We start from the raw sequence: 17,452 nt of genomic DNA, 5'->3' as shown, positions 1-17,452 counted from the left end.
CCAAACAAATGGGAACGGGAGAGAATGAAAGAGAGAGAAAGAAAGACAGAGGGGAGGAGAGTGAAATGCACATAGAAAGTGCACGAGTCCGTGTGCACGTGGGCGTCTGTGTGCACGGGGAGCTGTTTGCCAAGTGCGTCCATGTGTGGGTGAGCAACATATATGTCAGACTCTCGTAACTTAAATGTTCACCCGTGTGCGCTACTGTATGTGTGTGTGTGTGTTTGTGTATGTGTGTGTGTGTGTGTGTGTGTGTGTGTGTGTGTTTGTGTGTGTGTGCGTGCGCGTCGGTGTGCGCTCTAATGGACTTCTGTGTGCACGTGCACGCTATTCGGCAGGCTGTGCGTGGTGTGTGAAACTGTGATGGAGTTGACAGCGAGCCTGTGAGAATCGTTAACATCCATCACACACACGCGCGTGCACACACACACACACGCACACACAGACACACACACACACACACACACACAAGCACACATGCACACGCGCACGCACACACACACACACACACACACACACACACACACACACACACACACACACACATACAAACACACAAATGGGAACAACAGCTGTTACTAATTAAAGATTCATGCTCAAGTTCCTGTGAAAACTCAATGTGGCAATGAACACTAGGGACATGGGAAGGGAGGGAGTAGTCACGGCGAGGGAGAGAGAGAGAGAGAGAGGATGAGATAGAGAGAAAGAGACGGAGAGAAGAGTGGGACACGCGTGAAAGACAAACACGCCGTCAGGCGAGGGGTGAAAAGCTGAAAGGAGGAAGGACAGAAAGTTTTTTTTTGGAAGCGAAAGCGATACGGAGAGGAGTGGAATGGAGGTATGCGTTTCTTCTAAAAGCTCTTTGCTGCTCTGTGTTTGTGCTACTACGGAGCTACTACTGGTACTACTAGCAGGTACCACCAACCAACCGTGGAGACGATTGATCAGAAACATGACCAAAAAAGATTAAGAATAGAAGATACACGCTGCTGCCTTTTACTCCTAGAGCATGCTGCTTTCATAGCACATTGACATTGGGAAAATGTCCTGTTCCTCAACAAAATGCTTTCCTCAAAGTCATAGACTATGTTTTTGCAAAAGTGTAATTTATTTAGTTTGACTTTTGTCTTCTTTTGGCATCAACAGGCCATTATGGTGGGTGTTTTTCACATGCCCTGACGTGATTGGCTGTCTTACTGAGAGCAATGGGAGAGCCCCGCCTGTCTCCAGTTTGGTTTCTTGGTTTCTGGCCGAGCAAAGTGTCACTCAAGCTGGGTGGACTTGGTGTCTAGGGGACAGTTTATTTTAATGACAGGTCAAAGATGATCCAATCCAATCCAGAATCCACCACAGATCTAGGGCCAAAAGGTTTACTAGCTTGTTTTGTATGATGATTTTCTGAGTAAGGAACTCTGGTACGTTTTCTACATGAAGGACTTTAACAGCCCTGTCAGGTCCCTCAAGACAGCACATCTGAATGGCTACTTTAATTTCCTTACATGGGGCTTTTAAGATCTTTAGGTGTAAATTAGCTGCTGAGAAAATCTTTGTTTAGTTTTAGAACTGACTGAGCTGTTGCGCCGTCCCAAAGGGAATCACCTGGAACACGTCCAAAACCAATAAATTCTACGATTGCTGCTACAGTACATCCATCCTTCCATTTTTCTGTAATCGCTTTTCCTGGTCGGGCCACAGTGGGAGTAGAGCCCATCCCGGCGAGCAACAAACCTTGAGACTTTATTCCGAGTCTCCCATTACCTTAACCTGTATGTCTTAGTAGGCGGGAGGAACCTGAGAAACTGGAGGAAACCCAAGCAATACAAGGAAAATGTGCAAACATTTATGTATGTATGGGAGGATATTCAAGGAGGTACCAAGAGGTACCTGGTGCTACTGTACATCACTGTCCTCCAAAAACCACCAAAGGATATAAACGCTCAAAGTGAACATCTATTTTTACACAACCAGTCAAATTTGATGCATGTAGACATCATCATCATTATGCAAATATTCATTACTTCAAGAACCATTGAGTTATTGGTGAATTTTAAGTCTCACTTCAAGAGAAATTCTTGAAGAGTAAGTGAGTAAGTTAGTGAAGGCGATTGATAGATGCTTTATTCTTATATAATGGGAATCTTATTTTCATCTTATTTTCTGATGAAAAAAATGTATTCCGGTATCATTATCCAGTTCTAAGTAATAACATTTACAGTAAAGGTGCAGTGTGTAGAATTGACTTAGCAGAATGGAATATTCACAAGTAGGTTTTAATTAGTGTACAATCCCATGAAAATAAGAATCGTTGTGTTTTCGTTACCTTAGAATGAGCTATTTTTATCTACATAGAGAGCGGGTACGCTTCACGGAGGCCGTCATGTTGCGCCGCAATGTTTCTTCTACAGTAGCCCAGAACTGACAAACCAAACACTGGCTCCAGAGAGCGCCTTTCATGTCTTTCGCTAGTTATGCGACCACCGTCTCATCCAAGGAGGCCGCCATGTTGCACCGCTTCAGTTGGTTGCATCTGCAACCTCACCGCTAGATGCCACTAGATTCTACACATTGCACCTGTGAGGCCTATGGCTTTCTTCCTTGGCCACCTTGACTTTGATAGAATTGTACAACAACCATCTCTGCCTTGTTCAAATCACCCTGAGAGAGGTTTGTGTACTCCTACAGTGTGTTTTAAACCTTTTTATGTCTACTTCAATCATGTGTTTTTGACTGCTTGGGTATGGTTCTTGAACTTGTATCACAGTAAACACGTCTTTCCTTTTCCTACTGGGTTGCAAAAGGTGAGTTTTGCAATGCAGCACCCATGCTACAGCTGAGAAGTGATGTATAGCTATGTATCAGCGCTAGTAGGATCTTGATCTGTTGTCTGAATGGGATAGACTGTAACCTTCTCTCGTTTGATTTCAGGATCCTCAGCTGGTATGGAGGTGAGAACAGCAGGTAAGCCAGGCCATGTCTCTTCCTTTTCTTGTAGGAAGTCTGGCCCGTTCTTCCAGCTTTCACACTTTAAAAATGCATCAGCTGTAGAGCCTCAGGAAAAATGGACTGAAGGGTTGATCTTGGTGCTCACATATCTCCAACTGTTGAACAGCATATTTCTGATAATGCCGACTGTTGCCCAAAAATGTCTGAAATCTTTTGGTGTCTGATATACAAGACGGACAATACTTCTCTTTTACATGGGAGGCGTAGATATGTCTCCAGCATCCTGTTCGTTCGTACTGCAAGTACAACAAGACATTTCACTGCATATATGTATGAAAGTATGTATATGTATGTGACGAATAAACCTCTTGAATCTTGAATCTTGAAGTGTGAATTCCATTATTGGAATCGTGACTTGCTTCAAGGGGGCGACCCTTGTCTTTGCCATGATTCTAAGGTGAGATGTACTTGGTCCTAAGGGTTGTTGAGTTTCAGGTAGGTCACAGTACTATATCCTGATGCGCCTGCGTCGCTGAAGTGATGAAGTCGGGCTGACTTGACTTCCTTAGGTCTAATACATCTTGCAATGCTGAAGTTCTCCATCTATTCTAGTCCTGTGAGCCATTTATGCCATGACTGTCTGCAGGCCTCTGAATCCTGTCATTCCATCCATAATTCAGTTTACATAGCAGCTGCATGATTTGCTTCACAGTGAATATGAATGGAGCTAAAAATACCAGCGGGTCGTTGACTGAACTTACTGTACAGCCGAGAGGATTTCCCTTCTGGTGTAGGGTTGATTCTTCATATTCACTTGAATCATGAATGTGTCCTCTTCCACATACCGCTGCACCCCAAAGGCCCGCTCCACCGGTAGGCGGTTCTTATCTTATCGGTATTCAATTGTGTCTTTTACTTCTGTAGCTCGTTCATTCTCTGGAATAGAGGTCGTTACAGCCTGACTGTTGCTTTCCCATTTGGTTAGGTGGAAACCTCCTTGAACACACAGGGTTCTTAATTCTTTACATAGTACTTTGCATTCATTCTCACTAGACACAGACTTCAAACAGCCATCAACATTAAAATTCTCCTTCACAATATAACACTGCTGATAACTTGTCTTTGTTGTTGTCTTCAAAAGTCCTTCTCAAGGCATAACAAGAACAACTGGATGAAGATGTTGCTCCAAACAGATGCACTGTCATTCAGAACTCAACTAGGCTTTGATTGACATCGCCATTTGGCCACCATATTAACAGAAGGAAGTTGCTGTCAGCTGGTGTGACTTTCACTTGATGCAACAAGCCATCTACATCTGCTATCATTGCCACTGGTTCCCGTCTAAATCATATGAAGACACCCAGCAATGTGTTGGTTCAGTTTGGGCCTTGAATAAGTTCATCATTTCATGGAGTTCCTTGAAATGACACCAAACAGTCAAAGACTACACAAAGCTTGTGATTTTTGGGATGGCGCACTCGGTGAGGCAAGTACCAGATCTTTTCCTTCCACTTGCTTTAGTTGCTCTTGTGGCACAGCTTCGGCATGTCCATTTGGAACAATACTTTTAAGAAAGTCAGTATACTCTTTGTGAAACTCAGGATCCTTTCTAAACTTCCTTCAGTGACATAGCATGCTGCTCTGCAAGTTGGCAGCTGTTAGGCAATTCGATGTCATTGCGCTTGAACGGAAGTTTTAGCTGGGAGTGACTGTTCTTCATCTCAATAGAGTTGGACATGATTTGCACAAGTCTTCTGTCTTCCATAGACAGAAGACAGAAGACTTCTCTTTGTAGCTTCTTATTGGAAAATCATAGATGAATTGTTGTATAACAAGGTCATTCAGGTTTACTATCGATATGCGATTGCTGAAAATGTGGTTTGGCTGCTTCCCGCTCGTTGAGTTTTCATGTAGTAGTCCATTAACCATGCACCCAAGTCTTGTCTTGACAGCATGGTCCATTACCCTTGCTATTGATCACTGTCCAAGGTTCCATAAGCTGAGCTGCATCATTACCAATCAGGCGTCCGCTGTCTGCATCGATATACGGCAAATTAACCTCTTCTAGGTAGTCCCATTCTTGTACATCATCTTGAGTGGGAATTTGCTCCTTGGTAACAGGAATCTCTTCTTGGTTGTAGAGTGGTGGCAGTTTAAGAAAATCATCTTCTTCAAGATTACTACCAGCCCATTGATCATGTTGATACCAGTGACCTTTTCCTGTCCTAGAGTGCAAAGTAGGATTCTAGTTTGTGTTGCTTTGGCATTAAGTTGCTTCCTTAAAGCTTCTGTGCAGAAAGTCCCAGTGCTTCCTGGATCAAGGAAAGTGTACGAGTCTCTGGTTGGAATTTGCCAACTGAACTTGTACAGGAGCAATTGGCAGTTTCTGTTGGTCACCGGCCCCAATATGGGTCGTTTTATTCATAGTGATTAACGCACTGCTCACCGACACGTTATCTGTGCTTTGACTCGTGTCTTTCTTCATTTCAATGTGCAACACAGTCAGATACCGTTTTAAACATATCTTGCAAGTCATTCACCTTTGATGCTCCTTCCTCATGTGCCCCTTTGCGACACAACCGAAACATAAACCATTCGCGTTAAGAACTCACCCTTTTCCTTCTGTGTCTTCTTGTCAAACTTTTTTGCACAGCTCCGTGCTGTGATTTCTTTTGCAAAACAAAGACGTCTTCGGTGGCATGGATGTAGTGTTGTTTGTGTTTGGATGTTCATCCTTTTGCTCAGGTGTTTCTGCTACAGTGGCAAAACTGCTCTCACTGTACGATGAACCAGGAATAGATTTACATTTGCTGGTTCAAGGGTTTATCTCCTTGTCCTTTGGTGATACAATAATGTCTCCATAGAGGGGATCAACGGCAATGTTTGCTTCTCCTTCGATAAAATTCACAAGCTGTTGAAACCTAGCTCTTTGGTTTGTGCGCTTATGAAAGTCAGACGCCACCGTTCCCCACTTCTCTGTGAGCATGAATGGTAGCTTTGACACCACAGACTTCAAGTGTGTAGAATTGTTCATGTCTTGCAGAATCTCATCACCACTCATAGTGTTACAGCATGTTCTCAGGAAAAGTGAATATCTGTGCAAGGCTTTCCTGTCCTCTGACCGGATTTACATCCCTATTCAAAATCTTTTCCTGATAGGCAGCAGCAAGTTAACCTCATTCCAAAAGCCTTTTTGCGCCCACATAGCCCTTTTGGGAATCCATGTGAAGGCAGCTCCTTGTCATTGCCTTTGGTTGTCCATCAGTAAACGATTCAAAAAAGAGCAATCTATCTCTGTTTTTGTTTTGCTTTCTACACAGTGTTCACATTATCTAATGAAGGTGAAAAACAGGAATATCTCGGTATGGCAAGGGTGATAGCCTCTGTTCTTGTATTAACATTACTGTGTTTTGTTTTGCTTTCTCATAATCTCAATCATGCCTCCAATTGGTTGAAAGTTAAATTGAGCCCCATCTTGAAAGCCAACATTTGTGTTGGGTTGTTGGTGAGCAGTAGGCATCTGTTGCTCTGAAGTCAGCTAGGGGCATGATAGTTGGTTGGTTGTTGCTAAGCTCCATTTTCCTAATCATCATCATAGTCATCATCTTCATCATCATGGTCATCACTCTCCGTATTGTCCAACAGTACACATGCCATTGATGCAAAATATTCCTTGATGTGGTCTGAAGGCTTGGCAATAGGCTTAGAGTCTACATTCTGAGTACCAACTCCAACACTTTCAACCTTGCATTAGCAGCTGAAATTTCCACTTCCAACTCAAATGCTTCCTTTCTTGCTTTCAAATTTGCCTCCTCCATTTCCAATGCCTGCCTTGGATCGAGAGCAGCAGAAAATGCAAGTAGGGCTGCTTTTTCTGCCTCTGCCTGACAATGAACTGAGGAGATTCATGAAGTGTTTCGGCTGCATCTTCTGCTAATCATGCCAACTGAAACATTATGACTTGATTTTATACTTTGTGCTTGTGTCACTTGCGGCGATTCTTCTGCAAAATGTGCCTCTTTTAGCCATTGTTCAACTTTTTTTTAAAATTCTTAGGATAATACAATTTTTGACTAGTACAACTGATTCTGGTCCTTTTCCAGTTCCTCTTTCTGTAGAAGTTGCTGTACTGACATGTGAAGTGCTTTGAACCCATTTGTTTAATTAGTAAATCCAATGAGTAGTTGTTTCACCAATTTAATATTTCCAAAAAATCACAGAGAAGTGGTTTTATAACAATCTTTTTGCTTGTGAGCTGTCCAAGTAGAGCTTTTCTTGCCTTACATTGTTTGGTAAAATTAGCCTCAAGGGCCCTTTGAGTTGGCTTCCCCTTGTCTTTTCCCATCAGTCACAGGCAAGTGTAGGATTTATTCCAAACGGTGAATTGTACTTACTTCAATCACTCCTCCAGCAGCTTCAGATAATTTGTCACTCTCAAGCGCAGACATAATTAGAACAGCAAAAACACACTGACTATCAATATGCACAAAAGAAATAGCGGCGGGCCTCTTTGCTACACACTATAAGCAACTTTCAATCTCAAGAACGTACCAACAGCAATCCTTGTCCAAAGTAAACAATATTGTGATGTACAGAATTTATCTAACGGGGACATCCACCAAATTCAGAGTGATCCACAGCACATCACATCTTCCAAAAACTTCAATTAGATCCAACGACAGATCAGAATACGGGTAACAACCAATCACCCTTGGATTCCTCTGCAGTTGTTTGCTGAGGTTACTCACAGTTTGATGAGGTTGGTTGATGATTTTCCAATGATGGAACCCAGCAGATGATTTCATGGCAGGACTGTGTATGTGTGTGTGTGTGTGTGGTCATGATTGGTGTGTCGAAATAAAGGGGGGGAAATCAAATCAAACAAAGCAGGGATCCAAGCTCAAAACAACAAACAAACAAAAATAAAACATTCGAGACAACACTCTTTCCACCACGTGCCTGTTTACCTATACTCCTGTATCTGTGCGTGTGGTCGAAAACATTTTATCTTTCTGGCGCTCGGAGTCCACGCGCACCTGGCAATTAAAGTAAACTATGCTACTATTCACCTAGACCAACAGTAGGGGGCAACATTAATATAAAAACGGCTCTGGCAGCACATTTAGGAAAGGAATCCACATGGACAGGGGTCGAACATCATCTCCATATCACCCCCAACACTCACTCTCTGGCTTTGAACTGTGCAAAACCCATTGAACCCACCCGTGGGCTCCAAGCTGAACATGTTGTTCCAAATTTGGACCAGAGGATGACATCTTGCCAGTTAATTGCGTGTAATGTTGCTTGGCTAAAGAGGTGAACATGTCAGGTTTGAGCTCCAGTCACAAGGTGCCCTGACCAGAGGGGTGCTTCATGGACCATCAGCAACAAACATGGTGGCCATTAAAAGAACATTTCCATGCTGTTCCACTGTTTAATGAATCCGTATGGAAGTGCGGACCCCAAACGGTAAGAGCCACTCAAAACCTGGCTCAAGAATTGCTTGGCTGTATTATGTCATAAATTTGTAATAATCTTTCTATGCCCAAACTAAAAACCTTTCTTTTTTTTTTAACCAGTGCTGTCAGCATGCTGAGCATACAACACAAAGTATTTGTGCCATTGCATCTAGGACAGAGTTAGTCTGCAAGTAGAGTTCCAGTTCTCAACCTGCAATGCAACTCTTTATTCATTCTTAAATCATCAAGTACTGCTGCAATAACTCTGTCCTGTGGACGACCTATAGGACGACAAGAGCACAGCTTTTTGGTTGTACAGAACCACCACCAACCCCCCTCTTTGGAGAACTATTTATCATGTTTGGGTCTATAAACAACTAATCACTACTCCAAGAGGAGGAGAATCACCACAGATGAGACGATTAAACATAGAAACAAACAACAACATGTACATGGAAAAACATAAACATCGGTGACAACATGTATTGAAAAACAGAGTTAATCAGGTCCAGGGAAACTGGAACAGCAATTGGGCATGTGGCCTCTTCCTGTCATAGTGATGGCAGTAAATGAGGAAGGAAAGGAGAGGAATGCAACCAGGAGGGCTCCCGGAGTGCCCTCGAAGCAGGTGTTGGTGCTGTGTGCATGTGTGTGTTATGGGACCGCCTGTGTGTGTGTGTGTGTGTGCGTGTGTGCGTGTGTGCGTGCGTGCGTGCGTGCGTGCGTGCGTGCGTGCGTGCGTGCGTGCGTGCGTGCGTGCGTGCGTGCGTGCGTGCGTGCGTGCGTGCGTGCGTGCGTGTGTGTGAAGTCTCCCGGTGAGTGTACAGGACTTATCCTAATTGGTTCTGGTGTATAAGGTCGGTATTATGTCGTGGCGCCTCCGTGCAGTGGAAAGGGCCCTGAAGCGCCCCCTGAGCTTTGCAGTTGCATAGACACCCCACGGCTGCAGGAAAGCCCCGAGAATCCCGCCCCGTAGCAACAAAAGACCCCCCGGCCCCACAGAGAAGCCGGAAGCCCACAGAGCAAACCCCGCGCCCGGCCCGAGGAGCATAAGCCAGTCCCAAGGAGCACGAGGAGGCCTCGCACCGCCGGGGCACACATATGCAACCCACCCCCAAGCGCAGGCACAAGACGCAGCCGCAGGCACAGACCCCAGGCACAGACCCCAGGCACAGACCCCAGGCTGGGTGTGGCAGGCAGGGATCGCAGGCCCGGAGCCAGGCCCCGCGATGACAGACAGACACCCCACCCGAACCGACTGCTCCACAGGCGGCCGGCAGGACCCCATTCCCACCCACGCCCCCGCATTTCTCATTATCACTCATAGTGTATATAACGTGGGGCTAACTGAAAACCTAATACCTATATTGTAGCTTACAAGTAAATTCCTAATGGTTGGTTGATGTGCAGGTAACTTATACCAATGTCATTCTCTGATTTCTTAACTGATTTATTTCCACATGTGTACAAAACATGAAAATATGGTTAAAACTTCTGGCGCTGTTATGTTAAGCAGAAATGGAAAAAAGGAGGAAATTAATACTAATTTATGAGAAGGAGTTTAATCAACACAAATTTCCATTCTGTCGGTGATCAACTAATTTTTGGACATTGGTGAATTTCAAAGAGCACAAGACATTATAAAAAGGAATATATTGAATTGCTTGTCTGCTACGATCAATATGAATAAAAATGGATTTTTGCCATTTGGCGACTGGGTCTCCCTCAGTCATAGTGATACCGAATCACTGTGACATTTAAAAAACGCTGCAATCAACATTATTTCTAATACGGGGACATTTCTTTGTTTGATTGATCTATGTATCAATCAGGAATAAGCTGTTTTGTTCCCAGTGCAGGATAATTGACTTCAGGAGAAGGAGCGTGTTCCTGACTGCAGGATTTTCTCAACATTTAAAGTGACAAAAGTTATTATTATTTTTCTTTTCCACATATTTTCTTTTACACGTACCTTGCCTAAAGTGGCAGTATGCATTGACAACATGACCACACACATGCACATATACACCGCTCAGCCACAACATTAAAACCACCACTCATAGCCACTTATATTGTGTAGCTCCCCCCTGTGCCGCCAAAACAGCTGTGACCCGTGGAGGCACGGACACCACAAGACCTCTGAAGGTGTCCTGTGGTATCTGGCACCAAGACGTAAGCAGCAGATCCTTTAAGTCCCACAGGTATAAGTTGCGAGGTGCGGTCCCCACTGATCCGGCTTGGCGTTCCAGCACATCCCACAGATCAGCGTTTCCGTCATCCGGTAATTGCCGTTTTTTGACAAGAAAATTCTCATTCAAGTCCGACCTATTTAAATCTCTCAGGTCATAATGTCTGATGAAAATAATTCCCTCTGAGGCCAGTTTGAATTAGTGCTGAGTGATAAAACAGTAGCGACAATTACCGCCATATTTTTTCTTCAATGTCAAAATAAAATTGACTCGATCGTTTCAATAAAAAAATTCCGCAGATCTGTTTATTTCCGCATTCGGCAAATTGCAACGGACAGCCAATCAGTTTGGACGATCTGAAGCTGACCTTTCACCTCTGACCAATCATGTTTGTCGCTATAGAAATAAGCCCCGCCCCCTCTCTTGTGGACAGGTTGCGCTTGTGAAGATGTATCGTTGACAACAAGGACACAAAATGTATGTGTCCTTCTTGTCAACGATACACACGTAGTTAGGCATTTTTGGGGGGGGATATTTAATTTAAGTGAAATTAAGTTAATTAAAGTAGTTGCTCTTGTTACTGATTGTTCATGAACTGAAATAATTTGATCTAAAATCGTATTAGACGTAATATTTATTTTTAACAGAGCGTTAACAGATGGGACTTGTTTTATTTCGAATATAAAAATGTAATAAATCGACATGCCTTCATGATTTCATTCTTTATCCAGCCTGCCTATCAATTGTTTTTAAGCTAAATAAACACAGAAAATATTTGACCGGAATCTCTCCCATTTGTCCAGGACATGAAATCTTCCAGGATACGTGGTCCAGCACCAATTTTTTGGTGCTGGAAACTGCCACAGGCGCTTGATTGGATCAGACCCTAACCTCGGTCGTCCACATGATGTAGAAGAAAACCTGATCCATCCGCCCGGGCACCTTCTTCCATTGTCCAGTTCTGACCCTCATGCCCATTGTAGGCACTTTCGGCGGTGGACAGGGGTCAGCATGGACACTTGGTCTGCAGCTGCGCAGCAAGGTGTCACAACTGTGTGTTGTGACACCTTTCTATCATAGCCAGGGGGTCTTCTGTGGGGTTGGACCAGACTTCACTCCCCGCGCGCATCAATGAGCCTTGGCCACCCATGACCCTGTCCCCGGTTGTCCTCTCTTGGACCACTTTTGGTAGGAACTAACCACTGGAACACCCCACAAGTCCTGTAGTTTTGGAGACGCTCTGACCGAGACGTCTAACCATCACAATTTGGTCCTTGTCAAAGTGGCTCAGATCCTTACGCTTGTCCATTTTTCCTGCTTTCAACACATCAACTTCAAGAACTGACTACTTGCTGCCTCATACTGTATATCCCACACAGGAGCCATTGGAATTAGATGATCAATGTTATTCACTTCACCTGTCAGTGGTTTTAATGTTGTGGCTGATCAGTGTATATAGCAATACTTTTTCTGTTCTTTTGACTCTGCATTCATATGTTTTGAGCCACCATTAAACAGTTAATTGTTAGGGATGAGTGAGTCAAGTGAACCCAAGCGCAGGATACACATGGTTTTGGGAGTATGTATAGGGGTTTAATGTGTAGACCGGTATCAGGAACAGACAACAGAAGGGGGGGATCAGGAAGCGGCAGGGACTGGTGACGGGGAAGGCAGGCACTCAGGAACCAGGAACTGGCATGCAATCAGGGCCCAGGGAATCGGGGCCCAGGGGCCAGCGGGGAACCATGAACCAAGAGTTCGGGGCACACACCCAGGGTCATCAGCCCTAACACATGCGAGAAAACATGCGACAATCCAACACCAACGGAGTGAATGGGACGAGGTTAAATACAAAAGGAGTGACGAGGAAGGTAAAGAGTGGTGAAATCACTTACTAGGGACAGGTTTGCAGTGACAGGGATGTGGCGCCTGACGGACAGACAGAGGAACCTAGGGAGGGGTATAGGGACCTATAGACAAACCAAGGGAGCCAGAGGGAGACGGAGACAGATAGACGTAGAGCAGACAGAGGGAGCCAGAGAGGGACAGAGGGAGCCAGAGGCAGACAGACAGGGCAGGATCCTGACATTCACATTTGTAATAAAGTACAGATTATCATGCTTCGATTTGAGAGTTTTCAAGGAATATTCGTTTAATAACTTTGAAATGACAACCCTTTTTCATGCAACGTTCCATTTTTTTACTGCTAACCACACACGAAAATGGCTTTTATGTCTAATTAAGGTTTTTATTATTTTCATTATTTGGATATATATCGTTTGTATGAAGTGACTTTCTGAAGTCTCCGACCGGACCGTCAATCTTTACGTTACTCTTGCATTTCTGGCTGAATTGTGATGAACAGTTGTGTGGTGGAAGAGGCAGGAGGGAGATCTGAAAGATGGAAAAAAATATAGAGAGAGAGAGAGAGAGAGAGAGAGAGAAAGAGAGAGAGAGCAGCGACAGGAGGGAAAGAATGTGATTCCAAGGCTTTGCACCTTGGGGACGGCTCTTAGAGACACGGCATTAGAGCGCTTGTCTTTGTTAATTAGAAACCCCCATTAAGTTCCCTCTGTGCCCTGTGTGAGCGTGGTGGAGTGTGTGTGTGTGTGTGTGTGTGTGTGTGTGTGTGTGTGTGTGTGTGTGTGTGTGTGTGTGTGTGTGTGTGTGTGTGTGGATTTTTTATTTTTTTTCCCTTTTGCTGCTTCGCCAAACCTGACACGGCTGTCGGTGTCATCACACGTTTTGTCTTTGACATCAACTCCCGGCTTCAGAGCTTTAAACGCACGAAATCCACAGTGGGGCCCCTTGGGAGGGGGGGGGGGATACGTCTCCAAAGAGATATTCACTTCATGTTGTTCAACCTTCATTTCCCACAGAATAAATTCAATAAGCATTTTTATTTTATTGTTTTTAACTGTTTACCTGTTGTTGTTTTTTTACGTTGTAGGTACACGTCGCTGTCGGCTGTATGGACTCTGCTGTGGTGTTAAATGTCCTTAATCCAGCCCCCGGTTCAGACCAAGCACTCTGTAGCAACCTATTAAACCATTTTAATTGATTAAAAGTTGTGGCCTCATAAATACTAATAACATTGTGTACGGGTGCTATTTGTATTCAGTATTACTGTCAGCTATTGTTATATTTCTTCAGTTTTTCACACCAAAGACCAAGCAACCCTACGACTTTGTTTCACACACGACTGAACCTCTAATTCCTTGAGGACTCCGCGCTTACCTGAAGAATTAACACAAAAGCTCTGATTAGTGTCCAACCTCTGGCTGGGGGCCGTTAGACCGACCGCTTGAAACCTGCGCACGTATCGAAGCCCTTTGCAGACACGGCGACAACGTCTGTGCACAAAACCCGAGAGGAGACACCCAGGAGAAAACATGGAGAGACACGGCTTCGAATCGGGGAATAATAAAAATTGCGTCCAGCAGAGAAAGGTGAGGCTTCCTCCCGACACAGTTTCAGACCCTGGTTCCGCCACATCCCGGGTCGCGCAGCAGCGAGAGTCGCCGGATGACGTACAACAGCGGTAATGACTTCAAGAAGAGAGTCATTTCGTGAAGCCCGAGGCGAGCAAACCCAATCGAACCCGGAGCCAGGCGACCCCCGATTGAAAAAAAAGTTTCCCGAATTCTTGATCGATGCTAAGCGTTCTCGTATTGATGAGCGCAATAGATCGCAGTCTTAATGAACTTAGCTAGTAACTGAGGCATCGCTACCTGAGCAACGTATCCCAACATGAGGAGTAGTATAACGCGGAAGCTTTGGCACGGCGTCTTCAGCGACAAAATGATCGATGAGGAAGTGTTGGTTTTTTTTTCAGCAACAAATTGGAAGACAATACGAGGGCAGGGAGAGAGAGCAGCTTTCCCCGGCTCCCCTCACTCTCAGTCTTCGCAGCTCTGCGACTTTGAAGGGCCCGCCGCCCACTCGGCTTCACCTGCTTTCTCTCTCGCTTTTCTTTCCCAAAGGAGATTGGGGCGGTGGTCAGTAACTGAGCGTCGCCCGTCAGGGGCGCCAGGGCAACCGGTGATAAACGAAAGCCGATTCTCACCGGCGTCCAGCGTCGGTAGGGGGAGAGTGAAGGTCCTCGGCTCGAGGGTTTGTTCTGCGTACGGGAGTGAAGTGAGGTGCCTTTGACGCCACCGGCGTGCAGGGAATACGGCCATCAGCGACGGAATAAGACGTATTACATAACGCTTTTAAACTACGCTTGGGCCAACGAAAATGAAATGTGTTGCATGTCTAACCGCATAACTGACGTTGTATCCAAATGTTTTCCCTTCATAGATACTGTAAATATATTCAGATTATTTAGCTATGGTATAATATGTTTCATCATCAGTAAGGTTACATTCGTATTGATAGGAATGTGTGCGTATGTGCGTGTGTGTGTGTGTGTGTGTGCTCGTGTGTATGTGTGTGTGAGGGCGTGTTCGTAGATGTAGATGTTCTGAATGAGGGGAGTTCTTTCGTGCGCCCTTGTACCTCTATGCCATTTGCGAGCCTCTTCCCGCTTCAGATTCAAAGCTCATTTCCAAAATGGAGGCTCCCATTTGCCTTGTTCCTCCACCACTATCACATGATATTACTAAAGCCGGCTCGGTGCTTCGGGTGCCGTAATCTGGAGTCCTCGCCGCTCGAGCTGTGTACCTTTGTTTGATTTGTGATTGGGTTTATGAACCTGCGGTGGCTTTAATGGAAGAGAGATGCACACGCTCTGATCCCCATTATCTGCCCGCCGCCACAGAGAGAGGGAGTGAGCGGGACGAGAGAGAGGGAGGTGGAGAGAGAGAGAGAGGGAGATGGAGAGAGAGAGAGGGAGATGGAGAGAGAGAGAGAGAGATGGAGAGAGAGAGAGAGAGAGAGATAAGAGGAGAGGGGAAGATACATAGAGAGGGAGAGGCTAAAAATGAAAGCCGCGCCTCGGCCCTCATCATCGAAAACCATAAGGGGGGAGGGAGGGGGGGAGGAGGAGGAGGAGAAGGAGGGAAAGGAGAGATGGGGGGGAGACAAAAGAGGGGTGGAACAAAAGAGGAATAGAAGAGAGAAAGAAGCGAAATGGTAAACTGAAGGAGAGCGGGCGGGCGAGAGAGAGAGAGAGAGAGAGAGAGAGAGAGAGAGAGGGAGACAGAGAGAGAGGGAGAGAGAGAGAGAGGGAGGGGGACCTGCAGCGAGTGCGACTCCGCCAACGGAGGAGAGGTAAAGGGGGTCACCCGCGGAGCCGGAGATAATAAAAAGAACGAGGCGACCCGCAGATGTTTGGCGGTGTGCGGAGCGAGAGGAGAGATAGAGCGAGGAGACGAGGGCCCCGGTCAGCCTTCATAAGCCATTGATTTACACAATCCCAGTCACCTCCTAATACATCATCCAAGCCACATTTGCAATCTCGCATCCGGCGGGGGCCCCCGGGCCATTACCGATGGCCAGGATCACAGCACGCAAGGCCCCCTCGGAGTAATGAGATAGAGAGGGAGGGGGCGGGGGGGGGGGTGGGGGGGGGGTAATGGAAGGGAAGAGGAGGACGGGATGAGGGGGATATGGAGGTTTCTCAATATGCCATTATGGCACATGAAAAGGAGGAAATCAAATGGAGATGGAGGGAAGGGGGGGAGAAAAGAGAGGGGAGAGAGGGAGGATGACGCGGCGGCGGCGGCGTGTGCGAAGGGGGAGGGGGGCGAGGGGAGGGCGAGGGCGGGAGAAAGAAAGAGGAAGAAAGAGAGAGCGAGACGAGCCGATTGCCTCCCCCTAATTACGTCCCACTCCATTATCAGACGGACGAGTGTAAAACTAATCCCACCTGCACTCCCTGTCTCCCCCCCTCCTCCCCTCCCTCCCTCGCTCCTCCTTGAAAGCCCTTCACGCCGTCCCTCTCCCCTTCTCACCCGAGTGGAGCGGCTCCTGGTTGTTTGAGGTGTTTCCCCCCCGCGGGGCCAAAAATGAGAACGTCGCCTCAAACAAAAGACGAAAAATGCTCCGGTCGGCCCACCTGCCGCCACCCCGACACACAACACTCTTCCCTTCTTTCTTACTACCCTTCTTTCTCTCTTTCTTTCTCCCTCTCTGCCTCCCGCTCACTCTATCGCTCTGTTTCTCCGTCACCGTGTTTATCCCGTGTCTTTCTGTCCGTCTGGCCACTCGGCGTCCGTTACGACGTGGCCGCCCTGGAAGGCCGACCCCGTCGATTTCTGTGTGGAGGAGAGTTTTTTTGGGACGTCTGTTGGGACTGACGCGAGGGTCGTACAAATAAACCGGACTTAACTTGTCTGTCTGTCTGTCTGCCTGCCTGCCTGCCTGCCTGCCTGCCTGTCTGTCTGCCTGTCTGCCTGTCTGTCTGCCTGCCTCCCTGCCTGCCTGTCAGTCCTTTCTGCCGCCTCCATCGATCCGAGCTCTAAAATAGAGAAATTGATTCAGTAGTCCTTCGCCTGAAGTCGAGAAACTCTGTGTAACTTTTTTACTTTTCTCCACTTTTTTGAAGGCTTCAGAATTATTTCGACGGTACGCTGAATTGTCATTTGGGGAGTGTCGCCTCTTTTATTCCCGAACGCCTGTTGTCGCACTTCGTCACATCCGAAAGCACGGGGGAAAGTGCCTTACCCTCGTAGTCGGTACTGCGTCACTTCCTTCACGTTTGGCTCCTGTAATTCCAGTTTTTTTTGCCTGGTAAAATGTATTTAAAAGAAGGATCAATTAAAACTCGATCGGTCAAAAACGTCCTGTAATAACGCTCTTTCAAAACCCGCGCCCTCTCTCCCCGCCTCCCGGAGTTGCGGGGGGAGAGTTTTACAACAGCGGTGTAAAAAATACAACTGCACTCAGAAACGATAGGCGCGGCAAAATACCAAAAGT

General features: G+C 46.1%; 1 long non-coding RNA gene across 1 annotated transcript; it reads left to right on the top strand.

Annotated features, from left to right (window-relative positions):
* Nucleotides 1-704: 704 nt before the first annotated feature.
* LOC307243683 lies at nt 705-13,683 on the top strand. The gene is made up of 3 exons (XR_013844628.1): nt 705-838; nt 2,926-2,958; nt 13,542-13,683. It is a non-coding gene; the product is annotated as an uncharacterized lncRNA (long non-coding RNA).
* The last annotated feature ends 3,769 nt before the right edge of the window (nt 13,684-17,452 follow it).

The sequence above is a fragment of the Zeus faber genome (genome assembly GCF_960531495.2).
Source record: "Zeus faber genome assembly, chromosome: 18".
NCBI classification, from domain to species: Eukaryota; Metazoa; Chordata; class Actinopteri; order Zeiformes; family Zeidae; genus Zeus; species Zeus faber.
This window is presented reverse-complemented; position numbering and strand designations above follow the sequence as displayed.